Raw genomic sequence first — 23,522 nt, 5'->3', positions numbered from 1 at the left:
CCCTAGAAGACAAATAAAATGACCCCCTTTATTTTAAATAATTATTTTGGGGTCTGATTAATGATTTTTGAAAGTGACAGCTTACCATTGCTGCTAGGCTCTACTATACACCACACAAAAGAGGTATAGAAATGCTTCCAGGCAGGGTGGGCAAGCTTAAAGAGGAAGCCCTAGAACTGAGGGAAAGACTGTGTAAATTAGTGTTACAACCCAAAAAAAAAGGGAAAAGAAAGACAGGCTTCCTCTAAAGGAAGGTCAATGATCAAATGAATGTACTGGGGGGGGAAACTTAGATTTTAATTTGTTTACACTTTTGCTACCCCAGAAGCAGTGAAATCTTATTTGGCTATATCACTCAAAAATCGCCTGCCCACAAATTCACCCTACTAGGCAGAGGAAACCTGTCGTGATGAAGGGATCTGCATGCCAGAGAGGTAAGATGCAAATTCCTAAGCCCTGCCTCTGTTCTCTTATGAAATATCAGACCACACAGCAATTCTTCATGCATTACTCATTTTGTATTTGGCTCACTGTGCTTTATTCCTGATAAATGCACTTCAAAACCAGCATATGTATGCATAGCTATCTTTTTAGTGCAGAGTTGCTGTCTAGACAGCTGCTTGCTGAATACATGATCGTCTTTAGTCTGAAATAAGTGTCCTTTCCATGACATTTAGACCAGCACTCTGCTACTTGGAAGAAGTAATTTCACATTCATGTTCCAGAAATAAACCTGGCTGTGATTATCACTGATCTATTTCACTGGCCTATTCTTTAAGGGAAAATCTAACACCACTTTCTCTTTCTCTCTCTCTTTTTCCTTCATTTTGGAAATTCAGTTGCGACAGACACACAAGTTGCCTTAAGACCAGGTATCTAGAATGTAATGCTGGTATAATACCAACAGGCTGTGAAAAATAAAACCACAAGAAAGTAAATATACTTTAAACATAGAGGCCAGTACGTTTGAAGATATCTTCTTCCCCTCTTAGGCCCTCTGTTTAGGGCCTAAGGTCCTCATCCTGCAAACACTTAAATGTGCTGAACTTTTACTACTTTGAGCAATCCCATCAAGTTTGTCTTGTACACTTAACTTTGAATTTTTGGATAGATTTTCCACCTGGAGTATAAACTGAAAAAACAATCCTTTCTGGCAGAAAGAAAACAAAACACCCTGTAGTAAGAGGCTTAAAGGACTGAATCCATTTAGTTTATCTAAGGAGATTGCTATGTTACTTAATAACAGCTTACATGTCACTGCATGGGTGATAGAAGATAGGCAGCCCTGTTAGTCTGTATCCTAACAAAACAAAACAAAACAAAACGGTCAAGTGCGACATGACTGCTTTTTTTGTTTTGTTGGGTAATAAAGGGCTCTCTAATCTGGAAGAGAAAGGCAAAACAAGGCATTAAATACAGACACTGAGAAATAAGTACAGCTGAGATGTTCAAAAAAAAGTTCCTGAAACACCTAGGTACCAACAATGTAGGTCACTCAGGAACTGCATAATGGGGGACAAGAAGGTGCCTTCTCCCATTAATCAGTGGCAGCACAGAGCTCCTCCAGTCCTGGAGCTGTGACTGAAAGAACAAGTTCCTCCAGCACTGTGGCCAAAAGAGAGAGAATTATTCCCTTCAGCCCTAGGTCTATAAAAGAGTGAGAATGCTATTTCCTTCTGATGTGAGGCCAAGAGGGAGAGATAGAGTTCCTCCAGCTCCAGGGCCCTGTCAGGTGCACAGAAGATGCTCCTCAAAAGCAGTTACATTTAAATTCCTGCAAAACCCCAGCTTCCTAACACTAGAGTGCATATAGGTTCTTCACTACTGTTGACTTTATTGAGAATTAATTTTGCACAGCAAGTTAAAATTCATTAATACATTTAAATTGTTGGTTGATGTGTTTTGCTAAACAAAACCCTCTGACATTTCTGCAGTAAATGTGTTGTCACTCATTTATTTTGTCACAAAATTACATGATTTGGAATTTGTTCCATTAATCATATAAGTTTTTGCAAAAATAAACTTCATTGAGAAAATAGCCAAGGTTGAATTGTATCTCCAGTACATCAACTAGATAAATTACCTTCCTGAGTCCAGTGTCTTCAAGACTTTGGTGTACATGTGAAGTGAAATTACTGGAGCAAAAAGTGTTGTTTATATCAGAACAAATTTTTACAAGAATGGCAAAGAGTAATAGAAGAAATTTTTTCTTTTTTTAAATCTTCTCTCCTGTCATAATGTGCTGTAGGACCTGACTACCCAATATAAAAATAAACAACTTTTCCTATCACAGACAGGTCACTTACTTCCCGTAGACACAGTTTCATGTGCCTGTACTGTTTCTTTGGTGAATTTATAGCAAAACTGTTTTAAGAGTAATACTTTGTTAACTGACATAATTTAGTCACTAAAATATTGATCTACAAAGGACCACGTGGATTGTCAGCTAATTACTGTTAAATGGCAGCACACTAACTCTTCCTAGAAAAAATAGTTCTGGTTCCATCACCAGTTAGTCTAAATCAGGGGTCTGCAACCTATGGCTTCAGAGTTGCATGTAGCTCTTTAAGGATTTCTTTGTGGCTCTTGACACTATAATTGCAAATTTAAAAAAAAATCCTGATTATTTTTGATAAATGAAGAACAATGAACAACTCACATCTAAATAGCAAATGATATGTCATCCTGAAACGTTGGATAACTCCACCTTTAATATGTACAGTGCATTGTGGAATACGATACTGTACCTGTTTTGATAGTGTTGCTAATAAAGTCTTATTCACATGCACTGGAGGTCTTAAATTATAGAGTTTTTTTTTATCAAATTTGAAAAAAAAAATGGCTCTTCTTGCTATTTTGGATGTCAACACTGGTCTAAACACTGGAAGCAAGAATAATAGAGCAGATGATTATCTCTAGAATTCAACTCTGCCCAGCAGGACAAGAAAGCTTTTGCACAAGGTTCTGCATTAAGAAAATGCTTTGTTTTCAATCCAGGAAAAGTTGTAAAACAGGCACTCTTTAGCCCGGAAGAAGTTAGTGACCTCCTTTCACATACAATCCACCTGCTAATTAAAGTCTTTGCCAACAAATCATTGTCTTGCTTTTATTTTGTATAGCTCTGAATTTGCTCCCAAAGCCAGCTGACAAAGCCTCCAAATTTGTGACCAAACCAGTCTGTCAGCTTCTGCCAGTGGCTGCAGGTATACAACTTAAGGTCCAAAATCTGTACTTGGTTACACTGAGATCAGAGTCAGGCCACAGGACTCTGTCAAATATAAAACTATCAGAGTGAATTACTCAATGCCTATTACACAAAGATACAGTATTGCTGCAACTCATGTGTGTAACATTCACAGTCCCAAAATCAGCAATTCTATGTTTAGCTGAAAGAGTGCCTGTTCCATGCAGAAACATGATTATCCACATGTGCACTCACTTTTGTGCCAGCTGTTCACTCACATCAGGAGCAGCAGGTACCTGTAAACTTACTCCAATCCATAGTAGCTGGATTTGCCTAAAATAGATTCTGTGCAGAAAAAGTCACCTATAAATTAGAAACCTATCAATGAATGCATTGTGTGCATTCTAAACCAGATTCCTAAAGATGTCACTCATACATTGCTATGAACCTGACATAGGAATACAGTGATGAAGATAAAGATAAGCTCTATAAATGTCTTTGGAGTATAATTGATGCATTGAGCTAAAATTGAATATGGTTAATGGAACAATTGTGAAAAGTTGAAATTAATAAAAATTTTGGATGGTATAGCAGGTGTAAATTTGTTTTGGGATGGTCACCCAACACAAGGGGAGTTCTGAACATAATGTTACAGCCAATAGCGTACAAATTGCTATTGTCAATTATGCTCTTCGTGCATTTTTTGGATCAAAAGAATGCATTTTAAATTGTTAAGTTCTCAAGAGAAAATGAGAATTGAAATGAAGTTGGTCGGCAAATTATAAGTGCATTAAAAACTTGTAAACAGGACCTGAAACAAAGTATAACCATAAAGAATATTGACTATTAGGACTATTGAGACGATGATGGGCATGATCCCTGAAGGCTGGGGCAACCTAAGATAATCCCAGTTAATGGGGAAGAAAAGAAAAGAAAAGAAAAAGTGTAATACAGGCTGGGCTATGAGGAAATGGCCAGCAGAATAAATACAGACTAGAGCTGTCAATCAAGTTGTCTGCTGTGTGACCTCTGTAAACCTGAGCATATGCAGAAGATACTCCTGGCCTGAGGTATGCAGGTCCCAAGATCTTGATTATGGATATGATTTATATGAAACATACAGGCCTGCCAACAGGGGGGAAGGAAGAGGGGCCAGCAAAGGGGAAGTTGGCTCTAGGCCCCTTTGAAACGCTTCAGAAGTGCTGCTCTGGCTGCATGCACCTGTCAGGGATGAGGGGACAGCACCATGATCTGTGGAGTGCTGAAGACTGACTGCCTTTGGCCTTGCCCTTTCTACTCTTGCCCCTGCCCCTTTCAGGGCACGGAGCCATGCCCCCACTCTCACCTTGCCCCAGGGCCTGCGGTGGCTGTCAGCCCCACTGGAAACATCCCTGTTTACGTAAAAATAGATTTTAGCTAGTTGGCTAACAGCAACTCAGGTTTACATTGTTACACTGTTTACCTAATATGGGTTCACATGGCTCTGTGTTGATTGATCAATTGCTTTAATATACACACACACACACACACACACACACTCCCTCTCTCTCTCTCTCTCTCATGCATCTGACAAAGCGGGTCTTTGCCCACAAAAGCTTATGTTCCAAAATATCTGTTAATCTATAAGGTGATACAGGACTTCTTGTTGTTCTCGAAGATACAGACTAACATGGCTACCTCTCTGATGCACACTCTCTCTCTCTCTCTGTCTCCCCCTCCCTCCCTCCCAGTGCATTGGAGCTACCTGCTGGTTAGGTTACGCCACCACAGCACCTCTAAACTCACATCTTTAATAAACAAACAGTTTGTTAAATACTTATCTCTATTGCAAAACTCAGTCTTTATGTGGATCAGGAGGGTGGCAGACAGAACCCAAGGGGGTTACTACAAGCTAGAGCAACGTGAGCAAACTTTTTACATCAGTCCCCACTTTCATCCCTGCAATTAGCAGCCCCTCTCCCCCAACACATCTAATATAATCCAAACCGACAAAAATTTTGATTATGCTCATATGAAAAAAAAATCTTTTGGCACTTGTAAGAAAATATGTACGTGGAATGTAAAATCTTTATTAATTAATAAATAAATGTGAATATACAGACGTAAGAACAGTAAAATATTTCAATATTTTTAATTAGATGGATGAGCCTGAGACCCAGAAGCCGATTGTGCTGTGCCTCCTCTTACAAAATTTCACACCTTCTGAGGGGATCTGCCCCTCACTTTACACACCCTGACCCAAAAGAATAAGGAAATAGCCCCAACAGATGGGACACCAAAACCTAATGTACTCCTTGTGATGGGTGGTGACTAATACTAAAGTAGGATGTGGGAACCCAGGAACAGAACGTGCAATGGGGCAGTATGGACTGAGAATCATTAATCAAAATGGTGAGGCTCAATGAATTGTTCTTCATGTCTGACCTTGCAAGCACCTTGCTCCCTCATAAAGAAATAGAGAAACTCAGAATTCACAAAATGGCAAAACAGAAAAATCACATCTGCTCAAGACACAGGTTATCTGTCCAGAACACAGGGGCATTTCAAGCAGCAGAAGGAAACATAATTTTTCTACTGCCAAACTGAATTAAAAATTGAGAAAGATCAACTTTAAACAGACAGTACAAAAAAAAAAAACCAGTACAGAACTGAAAGGAAGAATGTGTGACAAAATTTCCACTTGAACTAAGAAATGGATTTGAGGTTCTGCCAACCATCCAATATTTTATCAGTTATAAAAGATACCTATAACTAAGTTATTATGACAGAATACATTGGTGTGAGTAACTTCTGATAATTTAAAAGCATCCTTTGACTTCTTATTTGATATATCTCAGAAACACCTGCCCCATGTCAGTTACAAGTGGTTCCTTTGTAGACAATTGGACATTTCCTTAAACATCACACTTTTAGAGTAAAAAGGACCCACAATTCATTATTTAATGATCCATATCTCAGTACAGAAAACTTTTAGCTTGCCAATAACATACTAGGGTCAGCTAATTCGGAGTAAAAAGTGGATAATAAAGTACAATCCTTGTAAGACCATGCCATTAATGTATCCCAAACAAAACCCTCCTTAGTGTTGTTTAGATAGTACCTGTGACTAAAACAGAAAAAGATTCTGAGATTTTTAGCCAAGAAATCATGAACATTTATATAAAAAGAATAATGAAATGTTACTATGTGTAACACTGAAGAAAAATTGGACATGCTCACTAACCCATGATACAAGCTGCATCCCTCACAGCTACATATGGAGATATACCTATCTCACAGAAAAGGGACAAGCAATAACTGAATAAACCAAGAGATGTGCCATCTCATAGAGAGAAGAAAAACACTGAAAGGAGAACAACAAAAGAAAACAAAGCAGCGAATAACACTACAATGAAAAATAAATGGAAGTATGTTGAAGACCTAGCAGCTGAAGGTAAAACTGCTTACTATGATAGTCGATTGGTAAACAACTCTGTGGTTTCCTAAAATCCTATATAGAAATTTCAAAAATAGAAAATTGGCTAATAACAAATGAAGATGGAAAAATGCTTACAACTGAAATAGAACAGAATAACAGATGAGAGGAGCATTTCAAATAAGAACTATCTCACTGTTACAGCTCAGTTTAGCAGGCAAATCTATCAACATGACATTGACGTGATCCAACATATATCTCAGACTGGAAACAAGATGAAAACCATATTAAGTGTTGGGAAGTGAAAAATCAGAGTAGAAATGCTAAAAGCACTGGACAAACACTTAACAAAATTGGCAGAGCTGTTCAAGGAAGCTTAAGAGAAAAGAGACCCCTTGTGGCAAGTGGAAACATAGGATAATTATCAGAATACCCCAAACCAGTAATGTGAACAACTGTAGAAACTGGACAGCAGTCTCTGTTTTACAGAAAGGTTTCTGCAGCATGTTACTACACAGGATGAAAGAGACAGTGGATGCAAAACTGGTGAAGAACAAGCTGGGTTTCAGGCTGAAGAGATCTGTATAGATCAGAATGTCATGTTAAGGACATGTTAGAAGGATAGCTTACCCGCAAAAGGTCTTTGTCTCATAAAACATTCTCTCCATTTCATGCATATCAGCAAATATTTGGATTTCTTTTGCTTTGTCTCCCCACACCATTTATTTTGATTTCTTGGCTTTTCCTTTGAACTTCTTATTTGAGCTGATGGAAAGAGCTCTACTTGTGACTGGCTAGTGGTTGGTTTTGTCAAGTGTGTGCATATGGTCAATTTTTTAAAATGAAGAATGTGTGGAAGTTCTCCAGGTGCATTGAGGATTGAAGTTTTTGAATGTTATATTGCTGTCTGTGTGATTTGGATTGCTTTTTTATGTTTTGGTGTTTTATGTTTTTATGTTTTGGTGGAATCCTGCTAAAAATGACTGAACTCACAAAGCAATGGTCACTCCAGCAATCATTGACCTCTCTCATGACATGGGTGATTTGAACGTCTCTTGGATCCTGTGTTCTTACAATGACCTAGTCTAGGAGGTATCACCCTTAGAATCACAACTAGCACCCGAAACAATAAGCTATGTACACTACCCTGCTCAACTAAATCACTGTGACAAGCTGGATCACAGAAATCACCTTGAGGTTGTCCCCCAATATGCTGATAATGCCACTGTCACCAAACTTCCTGCCCTCTGGGGCTTCCCATCCTGCTGGGCCACACACTCTAGTCTCCCAGAGCCCAGGCACAGAATTGGGTTGACCACCCCCTTGCAGAGCAACATAGATACTGAACAGCTCAGTTCTAGGACAGCTGAGCTATAGGACTATTTGCAGCATCCAGAAAACCAAATTCCAAAAGGAGCCAAAACTCCTATAAATCCATTTTGTCCTGTGTAAAAGTTTGACATAGAGAAAGTGCATAAAGATGTCTGCCCCCTTTATCAATAAAAGAGAGGTGTGCAACCTTCCCCACATAAGTTATTTACATTGGACTTGATAATAAACAGAAGTATTTTTATTGAGTATAAAAAGTAGGGTTTAAATTATTGCAAGTGAAAACAGAAAGAGAAAAGTTATTAAGTTAAAATAAATAGAAGATGTCTGCTAATATTAATATACTAAGAAAACTGTTACATGCAAATTCTTACCCTAAATAGTTGTTCTTATCTCAGGTGAAATGATTCAAGTCAGAGTCGATCTCACTCTGGCCTCTTCTACAGCTTTTTCAAGAGTTCTTCTGAGTCCTTTGTTTTCAGGTTTCCTTGTGTGTATCCTCTTAGGATGGGCGAGGCAGTTTCAAAGGACAGCTTCAAAGAACTGATTGCTTTCCATTCCTTAAATAGAATTCCCCCCAGGGCTGGAATACTTTGTTTCATCTCCCCATCCACATGGAAAAATACTAGCTTCAAGATGAACTCCAGTAACAGGTAGAATAGTCACATCTTACTAGCACCAAAACAGAAGGATCTACTCCACAAATGAACAAGTGGTGTTAACCTTTGCACATCTTATGATGGATCTGTAGACAATGTTTCATCATCTTTGAAAGGCTATCCACCATCCATTCATTTCCTGAGGATTAAAAAATGACCACTCTTGTTGCAAGAGTCACTAGGGCTGCGTCTACACGTGCACGCTACTTCGAAGTAGCGGCAGTAACTTCGAAATAGCGCCCGTCACGTCTACACGTGTTGGGCGCTATTTCGAAGTTGAAATCGACGTTAGGCGGCGAGACGTCGAAGTCGCTAACCCCATGAGCGGATGGGAATAGCGCCCTACTTCGACGTTCAACATCGAAGTAGGGACGTGTAGACGATCCGCGTCCCGCAACATCGAAATAGCGGGGTCCTCCATGGCGGCCATCAGCTGGGGGGTTGAGAGATACTCTCTCTCCAGCCCTTGCGGGGCTCTGTGGTCACCGTGGGCAGCAGCCCTTAGCCCAGGGCTTCTGGCTGCTGCTGCTGCAGCTGGGGGTCCGTGCTGCATATACAGGGTCTGCAACTAGTTGTTGGCTCTGTGTATCTTGCACTGTTTAATGAAAGTGTGTCTGGGAGGGGCCCTTTAAGGGAGCGGCTTGCTGTTGAGTCCGCCCCGTGACCCTGTCTGCAGCTGTGCCTGGCTCCCTTATTTCGATGTGTGCTACTTTGCCGTGTAGACGTTCCCTCGCTGTGCCTATTTCGATGTTGGGCTGAGCAACGTCGAAGTTGAACATCGACGTTGCCAGCCCTGGAGGACGTGTAGACGTTATTCATCGAAATAGCCTATTTCGATGTCGCAACATCGAAATAAACTATTTCGAAGTTGGGTGCACGTGTAGACGTAGCCTAGGTGAGCTTTGGATATATTCAGTAAGATGCCTACTGCTGATGTTTCAAACTAGTATAGTCAAGGATTTGGTTTTAAAACAGTCTCCCCAGGACGGGTTGGAATGACTGTCTCTGACTGCTTTACGGACGCTTCTGTGAGAAACTGGGCATCTGTTGCCTAATAAACCTCCTGTTGTACCTGCTGAGTGAGAGTCACTCCTGCCAGCGGACAGGGTGCAGTGCATGGGGACCCCTGAACCCCATCACACTATGGTCTGAAGAAGTGGGTCTATCCCACAAAAGCTCACCACCTAATATATTATTCTGCTAGTCTTTAAAGTGCTACTGAACTGCTTTTTTTTCATTTTTTTACTGGACTTTTAGTTTATAAAGCTGCTGCAGTCCCAATTCTCCTATATGGCTGTGAGACTTGAGTGACTACAGAAAACACCTATAGAAACACCCTATAGAAAATACCCAAAAAAAATGTAAACCAGCAGTTTCTTTGGAAGATCCTCAACATAAAGTAGGATCGTCACACTAATGTCAGTGTCCCCACAAAAGCTAACATCTTCAGTGGAGGTGGAGCTGGCACTGTGTGCACATGCCTTACATACACTTATCAAAACAACTGATCAAAATGAGGTGGCCACCAGAAATAATTTGAAGATGCCCCTAAAATAAGCATCAAGAAATGTTGCATTGACACCGCACACTGGGAGATACGAGCACAGGATAGGAGTAACTAGAAAATATTTGTCAGAGAGGGAACATCCACTTTGGAGGAAAACCGCCTTAACTGCTCATAGAAAAATGCCAGAAAAGAAAGGACAGACAAGTGTCCTGTAACAATCATGCCCCAACCCTTTCTTCCAACACTATCTATAGCATCTGCCAACAAGCTTGTGGCTCAAAAATGGCCTCCTCAATAACTGAAGGACCTGTGAAAAATAAAACCTATGAAAGAAATTATCCTTGTCCTCAAGGGTCATCAATGATGAGAAAGTTGTCTAGAGCGGCAGGCTCCCCTTATCAATTTAATTGATTTTCAAAAAGCATTTGGCTCCTGCATGTGCATGCATTGTGGAATATTCTGTAGACTGATGGAATTCCAGCTAATGTCATCAACATCATCAACCTATGTACAGTGACAAAAAGTCTGCTGTAACGGTGAACAACCAGACAACAGAGTAGGTCAGCTGGATGCAGGTGTGAAATAGGGCTGCATTACAAACCTTAGATTAGAATGGGTAAATGGCAAATATTTAGAAAACATAGACTTTGCCAATCATATTTTTCCATTCAATAACACCCCCTAAAATCTACCAAGTCAGAAACCTTGGCAAAAAACCAGCAGACCAAAGCAGGGCTCAAAATTGCTTATGCCAAAACAAACACCGTGGAAACCTAGATGTCAGGTATTAACATCATACTGGAAGGCAAACACTTCAAGATAATAGAACAGTTCATTTGCATGGGCAGCACCATAAGAGCCAACAGAAATCCCAAGACAGAAATGACATCAAGCTTAGGAAAGGCATCCATAGCATTCACTATGCTCAGCAACATATGGAAATCAAATATATACAGAACCAAATCAAAAATGAGAATTTTTAAATAAAACAATCAAATATGGCTACAAGAGTTGGGGATCTAATATGAGATGCCCCTGAAAATACTGTGTTTGAATGACTCTGGGTATTGGATGGAGAGACTTCACCATCAACCAAGGATGAAACAGAGACTGGGACTGGCTGGCCCCTTACAAAAGCAGCTTCTCTGCCCTGGGTGTTAATATCTCCCCATTAGACTCTGACAATGGGCCCACATCCCCCTGTCTGATCTGACTTGTTTTTTCCTCTTTTGATACATACTACTGATAATGGGCCATTTCCACCTTGCTGAATAGACCTCGTCAGCTCTGGCCCTCCCTTTTACTGGGACCCCACTCTTTAAATACCGCTCTGGAACACCCCCCCCCCACACACACACACTCATGCATCTGATGAAGCGGGTCTTTGTCTACAAAAGCTTATGCTCCAAAATATCTGTTAGTCTATAAGGTGCCACAGGACTTCTTGTTGTTCTTGAAGATACAGACTAACCTGGCTATCTCTCTGATATTTACCAGCAAAGAGATCCAAAAAATACCAATCTGCAGCTTTTCATTCAAATTAGAAGAGAATGTTGGACACATTGTAGCGGGTACTCTGATTGCCAAAATAGAAATTCTGACCTTAAACGGTCAAGTTGAAACCTCCTGGTGGGGGGAAACAAAAGTCCGCAGTAAAAACCTTAAGATAACACCTGCCTGGGGGAAGGGGATGACGGTTCCTCTCAAGACCATAGAGCACAGACCTGTCACATGTTGCCACTAAGCCCTTTCCTTACCCACTGATGCCTCCTAGTGAGGACCTCCTGTCTTCAAGCCAGACCTTCTTTCATGTAAAATCAGATCCATGGAAACAAAAGCAGTCCAGTAGCACTTTGAAGACTAACAAAATAATTTATTAGGTGATTATTTTGTTATTTGTTTATTATTTTAATTATTTTATTAGTCTTTAAAGTGCTACTGGACTGCTTTTTTTGTTTTGATAGTATATAGACTAGCACATCTATTTCACTGTTACAGATCCATGGAGTGTCAGAGAAGATTCACTCTGACTACAAGGAGTGCTGCAGGTGGTGGGTGATCTGACCTACAAACAGCTGCAGACCTATCCTGGGCTACAACTTACACTTCTCCTCTCCTGTTCTTTACCAAAGGTCAACACCAAACACTGGAACAACAGGAGGAAGGGACATTTATTAGGTCTTCCAAGTGAAAAAAAAAAATACTAATGACATGACAAGGGTGGTGAAGGGGACAGTTTGTGTGTGATTATCATGGAGATAGGTCCATCAATGGCTATTAGCCTGAATGGGCAGAGATGATGTCCCTGGCATCAAGGCAACCGGGGATGATCACTTGATGAATATCTGTTCTGTTCATTCTCTGTGGGGCACCTGGCATTTGCAGCTCTCAGAAGAAATACTATCAAAACAAAAAGCAGTCAAGTAGCACTTTAAAGACTAGCAAAATAGTTTATTAGGTGAGCTCTCGTGGGACAGACCCACTTCTTCAGACCATAGCCAGACCAGAACAGACTCAATATTTAAGGCACAGAGAACCAAAAACAGTAAGCAAGGAGGGCAAATCAGAAAAAGATAATCAAGGTGAGCAAGAAATACTGTGTTAGATGGACCTTTGACTCAAACTGCTTGTACTCTATGAGATAAATTCGAATTTATTAATATTGATTTTGTAATTCTGGAATTTATAAGTTCAAATTCAATCATCCTCACTTCCCACGTGCACCTCAGAAAGTCAACTCATTGCTGCCACACTCTAATTAGCTAACATTGACTGTTGTAGTAGTGCATTGTGGGAACCTATCCCAGAGTTCCCTCATCCCCATAGCATTCTGGGTATGCTCGCTGGTCTTTGACATCATCTTCCCACATTGCATTTTCCTCATTCCCCTCTCGATCCCTGAAAATATGCCGATTCCTGGAAATAATACAGAGACCCTTAAAGTTAGAAGAAAGAGGATAGGAAAGTCTAGGAAAAAAGATTTTTTACTTTATTTAAACTAATACAGGGACCCCGAAAAGCACAAAGAAAGAGAAGATAGGAAAGTTTTTCAGAAAAGAGAGTTGCTGATGGGGAGAGTCTTTGGCTTTCTGATGCACTATAAGGTTTCCCTGCAATGACTGTGTTCTCAACTAGCCATCCACTGCTGTCCCACCTCCCACCATTGCATGTGATCCTTGAAGATAATACAGGGGCCCAGGCTGTATTCTAAAGTTAGACGAAAGAGGATAGAAAACTACAGGAAAAAATAATTTTTGGTTTCCCCCCTCATTACATTGCTATCGAGGAGAGTCTTTGGCTTTATGGTGCACTATAAGGAAGGGGCCTGGACTGTATTCTAAAGTTAGATGAAAGTTAGAGTTACCAGCCCTCCAAGCACCCTCTTACACACAGCTCTGGCAAAAGGGGATTGAGGTGGAGGAAGAACAGTCTCAAAAACTCTCATCAGCTGAGCTATACCCACCTGTCTCTTCTTTCAGAATAAAACTTAACAATTTATAGTACAAAGCAGGTGAGAAGAAAACAATCTCTATGCCTCAATTCTTTTCCTCCTTCGATAAGTCCCTTGCTTCTGTCTCTGGATGTCCAATACCTTTAGAAAAGAAAAATCCTCTATGCTCCCCCCTTCTGTCTCTGGTCTCGATGCTGTCTCAGGTTTTTTATTTGTACTTTTGATGCTTTAGCTACTCTTCCTGCATTGCACTTTCCCTCCATTCATTGCTCCCTCCACTAATCCTCTTCCATCCCTTCACTGATCTTCCCCTTGCTCCGCCAGACTCATTAATTTCTTATTCAATGTCAGTCGTTTTTGCCTCCCTATCATGCTCTCTCAACAGAGGCTCTCTGATGCCCTGGCTCAGCTATAAGGTGTTCATTGCTGTGCAAGGATGGTAACTTCAGCAGATGGTGGGGATGTGACTGAGCAAGACGCACAGTTCCCAGAACTGCCTGTGTGTAGAGCTATCTTTGCTGCCGAAGGCTAACTCAAGAAACCTCTGGCTCAATGTGCAAGAGTGGAGTAAGGCAATTCTGGTGGATAGGCCCCTGAAGTACACACGTTTCCAGCAAACTTGTTCTTCTGATCTAACTTGCCAGGGGCCATGGCTCCTTCCAGTCTGCCTGGGTTACAAAAACCAGGACAGACCAACGTCAGAAGCAGGGCTTATTTACTGGGGCTGGGGGGCACCCATCCCGTTAGGGAGCCAAAAGGAAGCCCGTTTCTGGAAGAGAGGAGCACGAAACTCAAAGCCCAGGGAGTGTTGCAGGGAGGGCAGGAGAAAGGGAGACACTGGAAGAAGGGGACAGGGGGCGACGCACGGGGAATTTGGCAGCAGAAAACGAGCCGGGCAGATCTGAAAGCGGCCAGGAAAGGAGTTAACCGTGGAGAGAACCCAAAGCACCGGCGCCTGTGGCGTGGGGAGAAAGGGCGGAAGCCGCAACGTGCAGATTCTCCGCTCCCGGCCTGGGAAAGGGCTAGTTGTTTGCATTCGCCTCTCTCCCCATCAAAGCGTCCCTGGCGTCCGCAGCATCAGCGCTCGCCCTCCCGCTGCTCCGCATCTGCAGCCACCCAGCAGCCTGGCGCCGAGCTGGAGGGGACAGCGACCGCGCTCAGCAGAGGCCCCTCCGACTCCAGTGCCCGGCTGCACTGAGACGTGAAGGACGTGACTCAGGCGGCCGGGAGCTACCGCTACCGTAATTACCAGATACACCCTTGCCACACGCATCAGAGCTCCCCGCCTTCACCGAGGGATCGCGCACGCAGCACGTCGCCCAAAGACATCGGCCTCCGCTTTTCACCGCCGCCACTCCTCAGTACGCCCGTGACAAAGAATACCGGCCTCGCTCGTTCCTCGCATCGCGCCAAAGCAGGAACCAGCCGGGTGATATCACTCAGTTATGTAGCACTAGTGGCACATTAGCACCCAGAAGTGGGTCTGTCTCACGAAAGCTCATTAAAATGCTACGCGACTGCTGTTTTGTTTTGGTAGAATACAGACTAACACGGTTACCTTTGCCATTAGCACCTATAGAGAACAACATGAAGTCCTGTGGCACCTTATAGACTAACAGATATTTTGGAGCATCAGCTTTCGTGGTCAAGGAAGCTGCTTCTTTGCCCACGAAAGCTTATGCTACAAAATATCTGTTAGTCTACAAGGTGCCACAGGACTTCTTGTGGTTCTCGAAGATACAGACTAACACGGCTACCTCTCTGATAATTAGCACCTATAGTTTATTAAGTAGGTGATGGTTTGTGTGTAAACACAGCCCCGGGAAAGGCATAGGCAAACAAACAGCAGTCAGTCCTTCCCAATTTTGCTTTATTCTGTGTGACCCTGACTGCTTACGATCCAGGTTGTACTGCATGCTAGGTATAGAAAGACACAGCCCTAAAAAATGGTTGAAATGGAGCATCCCAGGAAGTAGATTTTTCAGACCAAGAATAAACTACACTTGCATTCATGCTACCAAAGTAAAAGGGACTCATATGGATTGGTGTGAAACTTCCAGATCTCATATTACTGTTATGCGGCTTATATGAAGAGAACAACAAAGAATCTGAGGAGATGGAACAACCTGTATAATAAGGGTGCTGAAAGCCATTGAACCAAACTGTAAACCCTATAGATGATGGAAACCACTTCAAGCCTGGGGGTGCTTGTAGTTGCAGTGCATATGCAGACAATCTGCAGCTACAACTGACAGTTCCCAAAACTCCCCTGGCCCTGCCTCTCTTAGACAATGAGCAATCAACTTCTCCTGTGTGATTATCTCTGTCTTCGCAGAGCAGGCTAAACCAGATTCTCTATGCAGAAAGCCCTTTCAAACCTATTTGGCCTGGTCTACCCAGTCTGGCTCATTTTTATTGAAAATTAGCTCATTTTTCCATGGTAGATAGGCCTGATTTTCATAGGTGCTGTTGACCCACAACTTGAATTGAAGTCAAAAGTGCTGCAAGTACCCAAAACTAAAAATCAAGGCTTTAGCCTCCATAGGGAAACAGACCACAATCAATTTTTATGTCCCCCCCTCCAAAAAAAGTGTCAAAGTATATACGAATAGAGCTCAAATAAAACAGCAATCTTAACTTTAAAAATTATATATTTTTTTTAAATTGGTCCAGTGATGGGTTCACACATAGGTATGGTCTTCACACATCACTAATTCTCCATATTTAATATGAATTGATATTAGAAGAAAAGTCTAAAAACTATATGAGCCACATCTCTTTAAACTTACAGAGGAAGCAGACAATGAGCTTCTTATGAGATAAATATTCTTAATATCAGGGACAGCATGTGTTAGAAGATTTACTAATCTCACCCAAAATGTCTTCTTCAACAATAGTCACTATAGCAACAGATGTAGCCATGTTATCTGTATTCTAACAAAACAAACCAGCATCCATGTAGCATTTTAAAGACTAACAAAACAATAGAAATAAACATTTTAAAAAATTATTTTTACTCTTTAAATAGTCACTATATAATGGCCAAGGCTACACTGACACTTTACAACCCCATAACTTTCAGACACTGTAACATACCATCCACCCCACTCCCAAGCACAGTATGTTACAGCACTGTAAAACACCAGTGTGAACCAAGCTACAGTGCTACAAAACAAAGCAGCAGAAATGCAGCACTTGAAAAACTAACAAAATGATTTAAAGTGTCTTTAAAGTGCTACATTTTTGCTTTGGTTTCACTGGAGTACAGACTAACAGGGCTACCTTTCCGTTAACTCCCAGTGCTGTTAGCTACTTCCATTACTTTCTCCCAGCACGCCTGCCATGGTCACATTTTCAGTTTAAAGCACTTCAGTGGCTGCACTTTAAACTGTTAAGTGGAGACAAAGCCAGTGGCCATTGGCTCCTTGTTTAGTTCTTCCACTGTTGCTAGCAACAGAAGAGCAGTAGTGGTAGCAACCATGGCAGAGAAATTTTAAGGAAAAAAGATAGTACAGATAAGAACTACTGCAATTGATAGATTGGAGATGAAACATCCTCTGTGGCAAGTTACCCCAAAATTGTCAATTTCAGGGGTGCAGGCCCTTTTCCCTATGTAGCTGGCTGTGGTCAGAGATGGAAAAAAATCAGACTAACTAGGCTTATGTTCAACTCCAAGGAAAGCTGATGCACCCTTGCCCTCCAATTCCCGCATACCTACGTGCAATGTTTACAATAAATTTCACCAGCTAAAAATTGCATTCCCTAGTAATATTCCCCAGGGTTAGTCATATATACAGTAACAAAAAGGAAGAATGGAAAGGTTTTACATACTTCCACTCTCCAAATTATGTATTTGCCTGTTCCCTTAGAAACCAATGGAGGAACACATATGATGCTCTCATCAGTATCCTTCCATCATCACCTATGTGCAGGATGCTGTAGGTGCGTAAGAGGCAATGGCTTTATCCAAAAGGAGAAGCTCTGTAAAAGAAACATGATTTTTTTACCAGAGTTGTTTTATGATTTGCAAATTGGCCTGACATCTTTTATTGCCTGCGTAGCAGTATCTCATGGTGCAGGGATTAAGGCACAGATTTTTAGGAGCCTAAGCCTCGTTTACCATTTGAAAAGTAGTCATGTTGCACTTTAAAGACTAACAAAATAATGTATTAGGTAATGAGCTTTCATGGGGTTACCAAAGTGGTTACCAAAAGGAAAGCGGATCTTTGATTAGTGGCATTAGAGTAGCACTGGGAAGAGTACCAGTGGAGATCAGGACACCTTATTCTTTTTTGGTGCTTACAAATGCAAAGGAAAGCTGGTCAAAACCTGAGAGTTTGGAGATCCCAAGTTTAGTATATTAAGGATTGGAAGTTGCTTAGTATTATGATGATGGGGGGCATATTATACCCAGGAGGATAAAAGAGATAGTGCCTATTCTGAAGATCTTAATCTAAACTGACAAGACAAAAAATGTAGTATCATCCACAGTTTACAGATGGAGAATGGAAACACAGAGATACTAATTTCTCCAAAATTACACAGGAAATTATAACCTCTATGTAGATCAATTAACTTTCGTTCTTCATATCTTCGAGAAAAGACATCCCCTTCAAAACAACCCTACCTCATGATAGCACACTTCTTAATTCTGCATAGTAGGTCCTGCAACACAGCATGCACCCACCTGCCTCCTGACACTTTGCTGAATGACCGGTCCATGTATTTTTAAATTTCACAGATTGATTACTACAGCTTACTCTTCATTTGCCAAAATCATCCAGCTCCAAACTATGATTTATTCAGCCTGTACAGCTGTCTTCTCACTGGAACAACATCCTCAAAGGATTCCACTGACTTCCACTCCACACTTCCCTTCCAACTACTTCTGTGGCCGTTGTCTCTCCCCCATGTCTACTTGAGCCTTTATGCCTGCCAGTTCTGGCTTCCTTTCCACAATCAGAAGTGAATGCCTCATCTCTGCTCTTTGAAACAGTTTGCCAGTTTCTATTATTGTGTTTCTGTCTCTTTTAATTATATGCTGGCACTTACTATCACCAACCCCTTTCTTGTTTCTACTGCCTTCACACCATCTTATTGGGACACTTCCATTAACGTAACTACACTGAGATACTCATCTGAACAATATACAGTAAACTCTTTCATATCCAGTAGTCTATCATCCAGAACTCTCGAATAACCAGCATTTTAACCACAAATAAATTTTAGTTATGTTTTCCATAAGTACAGTATAGTGAAAGTAAATTAAAAAAACCCAGCAAATATGGTATCCCTGTGTCTACACGAGCCCCTTCCTTTCAAAAGGGGCATGTTAATGAGCGGGTTTGAAAGATGCTAATGAAGCGCTGCAATGAATATGCAGCACCTCATTAGCATAATAGCGGCCATGGCGATTCAAAAGTGCGGCTTTTGCAAATCGGGCACTGCCCATGGAGACAGGACCTTCTGAAAGGACCCCCCCCAGTTTTCAAAAGCCCTTCTTCCGATCACCAGATAGGAAGACAGGATTTTGAAAACTAGGGGGTTCCTTGCGGAAGGTCCCGTCTCCACGGGCGGAGCGCAATTCGAAAAGCCGCACTTTCAAATCGCTGTAGCCGCCATTATGCTAATGAGGTGCTGCATATTCACTGCAGCGCCTCATTAGCATCTTTCATACCTGCTCATTAACATGCCCCTTTCGAAAGGAAGGGGCTCGTGTAGACCCAGCCTATAAGTTTACAGTGTACAATACTACTGTTGTTGGTAAATAAAGTACTCTACATAGATTTTTCTTTGTTTTTTTAATATCTAATCTTCTTTTTCTTTAGTGTTATGCATTACTAGGTATACCTCTCTATTATCCAGAATATTTAAATATCCAGCAACCTCATGGTCCCAGGGCTCCCAGATATGAAAGAGTTTACTGTATTACAGGTTGAACCTCTCAAATTTGGAACTCTCTTTTATGACAACATCCGTAATCCGGCATGATTTTAGTTAGCTGGATGACCACTTATCATGGGTGTGGCCAAATTTCCCATGGTCCCATAACATTTGTTTCCAGCCACTATTCCTAGCTCTCAGTGTTCTATGCTGTTATTTAGCTGTAGTATACCCCTAAATGTCTTCTAAGAACAAAGTAAGCAGTAGAAGTGTTGGTAATGCTACTAAAAAATATTGACCTCCTGTGGTCCTGCAAATTCTCTTGTTCAGCACTGGTCAGGTCACAAGGGTCCTGGATTAAAGTTTCAACCTGCCCCATTGCAAAGGAAGCTGGATGTTGCTCCTTTTGAAGATAGGCAATGCTGATCATTATATCATCAGAGATACTAATGGGAATTACAAGAAGTCCTTTCAAGATACTGAGCATATTACCACCAAATATGTCCAGCCTATGCTGCTCCAGAAACAAAACTAGCTGGAGACACAAATATAAATCTGGCATAATACACTCAGAAGTGTCACCCTAGATTTTTTATATCTACAAAGCTAAAAAAAGAATTTGAGTCCACTATTTTCTTTAACAAACACTTAGGCTGGGTCTACACATGCCCCTTCCTTTCAAAAAGGGCATGTTAATGAGCGGGTTCAAAAGATGCTAATGAGACACTGCAATGTATATGCAGCTTCTCATTAGCATAATGGCAGCCACAGTGATTCAAAAGTGCGGCTTTTTGAATCGTGCTCCGCCCGTGGAGACGGGGCCTTCCCAAAGGACCCCCCCAGTTTTCAAAAGCCCTTCCTCCTATCCCATGACCGGAAGAAGGGCTTTCGAAAACTGGGGGGTCCTTTTGGAAGGTCCCATCTCCACAGGCAACATGCGATTCAAAAAGCCGCACTTTCAAATCACCTTGGCTGCCATTATGCTAATGAGGTGCTGCATATTCATTGCAGTGCCTCATTAGTATCTTTCGAACCCGCTGATTAACATGCCCCTTTTGAAAGGAAGGGGCATGTGTAGACACAGGATTACAGTTCAAGAACACACATAAAACCAGCTATCATCCTATGAACAAACACCAACAAAACAGTATCAAACAAATAGAAAATACTAATAACAGCTCAAATCCTGCACTTACGCACATTTAATTACTCATAGTAAGCATCAAGGAACGATTCAGATAGACAGAATTGTTGAATAAGTGCCTGTAGGCCCAAAGTCCTTGTAGGATCAAAAGCAGATGTGACTGAATATACAGGAAGAAGTCTGTTGACTAAGGCGTGATTTTACTCAGTCATTTTTCTAAGAACTCTATAGTGTCAGAATTTAAAATCTATGTGAATTTATGCCTCAAGAATGTACACTAAATTTGAAATTTAAAAATGTAAACAACTGGGTCATATCGGAGTTTTTCAATCCTGTCCTAAATTACTACTTCAGAATTAATTATTACATCAATATATTGTACGAATCCATATACACAAACTTCTGTTCCAAGCTCACTTTCAGACTGCTGATTTGCCATTCCACAACAATCGAACCACCACTCCATCTGGCACAGAAATTGCAATATTTTAAATAACTCAATACACAACTCTAAGAAGAACATAAATTAAAACTTCTCTGTATTAAGCATGTATCATGTATCACGTATTCTCATGTATCAAACTCAGTGTCCATTTCTGTTTGTGTGCCAGGACCAGTGCTATAATCTGTCGAATGAGGAAACTGAACTGTTAAAACTTCAGTCTCTTGCTTTTGATTTCAGAACGAAAGAAAGAAAAAGAAAAATGCAAAACAATAATTTTGCATGTAAGCAACAGCCAAGCCATTTGTTTGCAAAACCAGTGGAATAAGAAATCCAAAGCCCTGAATCTGTAGGAAAAAAGAGGACATATATATAGGGTGGCAGAGGGGAGCGAGACAGAGAAGAGAGAAAAAGCATGCATGTGCACGTACCTACATCCTGGCTCTTAACCACATGAAGAGTTTGAAGTAGTCCCGCTCTGGCTACCAAAATTTAAATGCCAATATCAATACCCAATTTGGAAAATGTGAGCCTAAGCAGCTAGTGGTGTTCACCTTTTGTTGAGAAAATTGGCCTTCTTTATAAAGATCTACATTGGGCTTGATTCTGTTTCCTCTTCTATTAAACTTATTTTGCAAATTTTAGATTTTTCATTGATCTGAAGTGGACTTCTGAATTTAAACCATAGTAAAACAAAAGATAAAAACATAAGAATGATCATATGGGTGAGACCAATGGTCCATTTAGCCCTGTAGCTGATCTTCTGACAGCAGCCAGTGCCAGAGGAGATAGGAGAGATAGAGGGCATTAAGGATTGAGGATTGGATGGAATAAATCCTCAAGTCTGATCACTGTAGAAAACTATCAGAAGCATCACATGAAATACAGGAAATAGGAAGGAATCGGTAGGACACTGTGTCTATCTCTGCAGCGCTCGCTGGTGGAGACATCACTTCAGCCGGACATAGCCCTACCCCGGCTGGGAACGTTCTCAGGAGTCCTTCCAGCTCCAGGGCGCAGCGCTGACGTTACAACCAGGGAAAGGATCGACCTGCTCCACACGTGAGAATGATGCGAAAAGGCAGGAGAGCAGCCGGAAGGGCTCCTCCTGGAGCCTGTGCAACCCGGCGCAGAGGAACTCCCGAGCCCAAGCCAGCACGTTAATTGTCTCCAACTCAGACGAACGCTGCGTCCCTCCTGGGTTGCCCGCGGAACCGGGCCGACGCAGAGCGCGTCAGTCAGACGAGCCAGGGTCTGGGGGAGCGTGGGGCCATTGGCACCGGCCGTGCAGCGCGGGCACCGCGGCGCTCAGTGCGCGGACCATGGCGCGGGGCCCTTCTGTTCCGATCGCCCTCTGCACGTGGACACACTGACCACCCCCGCGTGTCCCCGGGCCAGGCCGTGTCCCCGCAGCGCTCCCGAGGCAGAGAAGCTGCACAAAGGACGCAAGAGCGGATGCGCCTCCGGATGCACAAAGGTGCCAGGCTCGCCCGCTCGGCGCGCCACGGTGTGGCTCTGCTCAGGGACCCCGCCGGCCTCCCCGGGCGCCGAGGGAAAGGGGCGCTCAGTGGGTGCTCAGCCCCGAGCCCCGGCTGCGCCGCACCTCCGGGCGCGCTAGGGGCTGGGCCCGGGTCTTTGACTCAGCTCTGGGCGGGAGCGGCTGATTTCACCTGCCTCCCCTGCACCGGCCGCCTGCGCGTCTCCGCATCCCAGCTCACCTACCTCGGCCGGACTGAGACCGACCCGACGACCCACTCCCGCCTCGGCTCTGGGCGATTGAGCGCCTGCTACCCAGCAGCCGGGGTTGGTTTTCGACCAACGTCAGAACTGCCGCTCTGGACTCCTGAGGGGTCCTAGCGCCTCCCATCTCCCGTTCACTCCAGAGCCAGCCTAGCCCCTTCTCGGGCGACAGTTCGCTTGGTCAGAATCATCATCGCACCGTAGGATGATAGGACGGGAGGGGCCTTTGAGAAGTCATCCAGTCCACCCCCTGCACTCATGGGGAAACCAAGCCATCTAAACCGTCTCTGACAGGCAGACCCCCGCAAAGGGGAAGGAAGGGGCACTTCTCTGGAGCCCTGTGATTATCAGTTGACAGACCCTTTCCTATGCAAAACTATTTGATCATTAAGGTGAACCTATAGAGAAATATATTACAAGAACATACATGTATTGTCTTAGGTGTTTGAGCAATGGACTGCTACACACACGGTTGAGAGCTCAATCTGTGAGGGGGCCATTTGAGGAAAATTTTAAGGATGGTGATAGGTCCTGCTGTGAGTGCAAGGGACTGGCCTCCATGACCTCTGAAGGACCCTTCCAGTTCTATGAGATAGGTGAACAGTGAGGAGGGAGAAACAGTAACAGGGAACTTGGAAATGGCAGAGATGCTTAATTACTTCTTTGTTTCGGTCTGCACTGAGAAGTCTGATGAAGGAATGCCCAACATAGAGAATGCTAGTGGGAAACAGATAGCGTTAGAAGTTCAAATAAAAAAAGAACAAGTTA

The 23,522-nt window shown here is 42.4% G+C and overlaps 1 protein-coding gene across 4 annotated transcripts in view; it reads right to left on the bottom strand.

Annotated features, from left to right (window-relative positions):
- The window catches only part of SLC16A3 (solute carrier family 16 member 3), a 51,899-nt gene extending 29,118 nt beyond the window's left edge, over nt 1–22,781 (bottom strand). The window contains exons 1-2 of one of the 4 annotated variants that reach the window (XM_075014577.1): nt 22,737–22,775; nt 17,377–17,526 (exon numbers count right to left, since the gene is read on the bottom strand). The gene's annotated coding sequence lies outside the window, so the exon portion shown is untranslated. Of the gene's footprint in view, nt 1–8,302; nt 8,403–17,376; nt 17,527–22,732 lie in introns of those variants that run through there. The other 3 variants (XM_075014576.1, XM_075014579.1, XM_075014578.1) reach the window with 3 other exon arrangements.
- Between the last annotated feature and the right edge of the window lie 741 nt (nt 22,782–23,522).

Source organism: Carettochelys insculpta, chromosome 20, assembly GCF_033958435.1.
Source record: "Carettochelys insculpta isolate YL-2023 chromosome 20, ASM3395843v1, whole genome shotgun sequence".
Classification (NCBI taxonomy): domain Eukaryota; kingdom Metazoa; phylum Chordata; order Testudines; family Carettochelyidae; genus Carettochelys; species Carettochelys insculpta.
The sequence above is the reverse complement of the archived record's forward strand: the minus strand, read 5'-3'. Positions and strand labels throughout refer to the sequence as shown.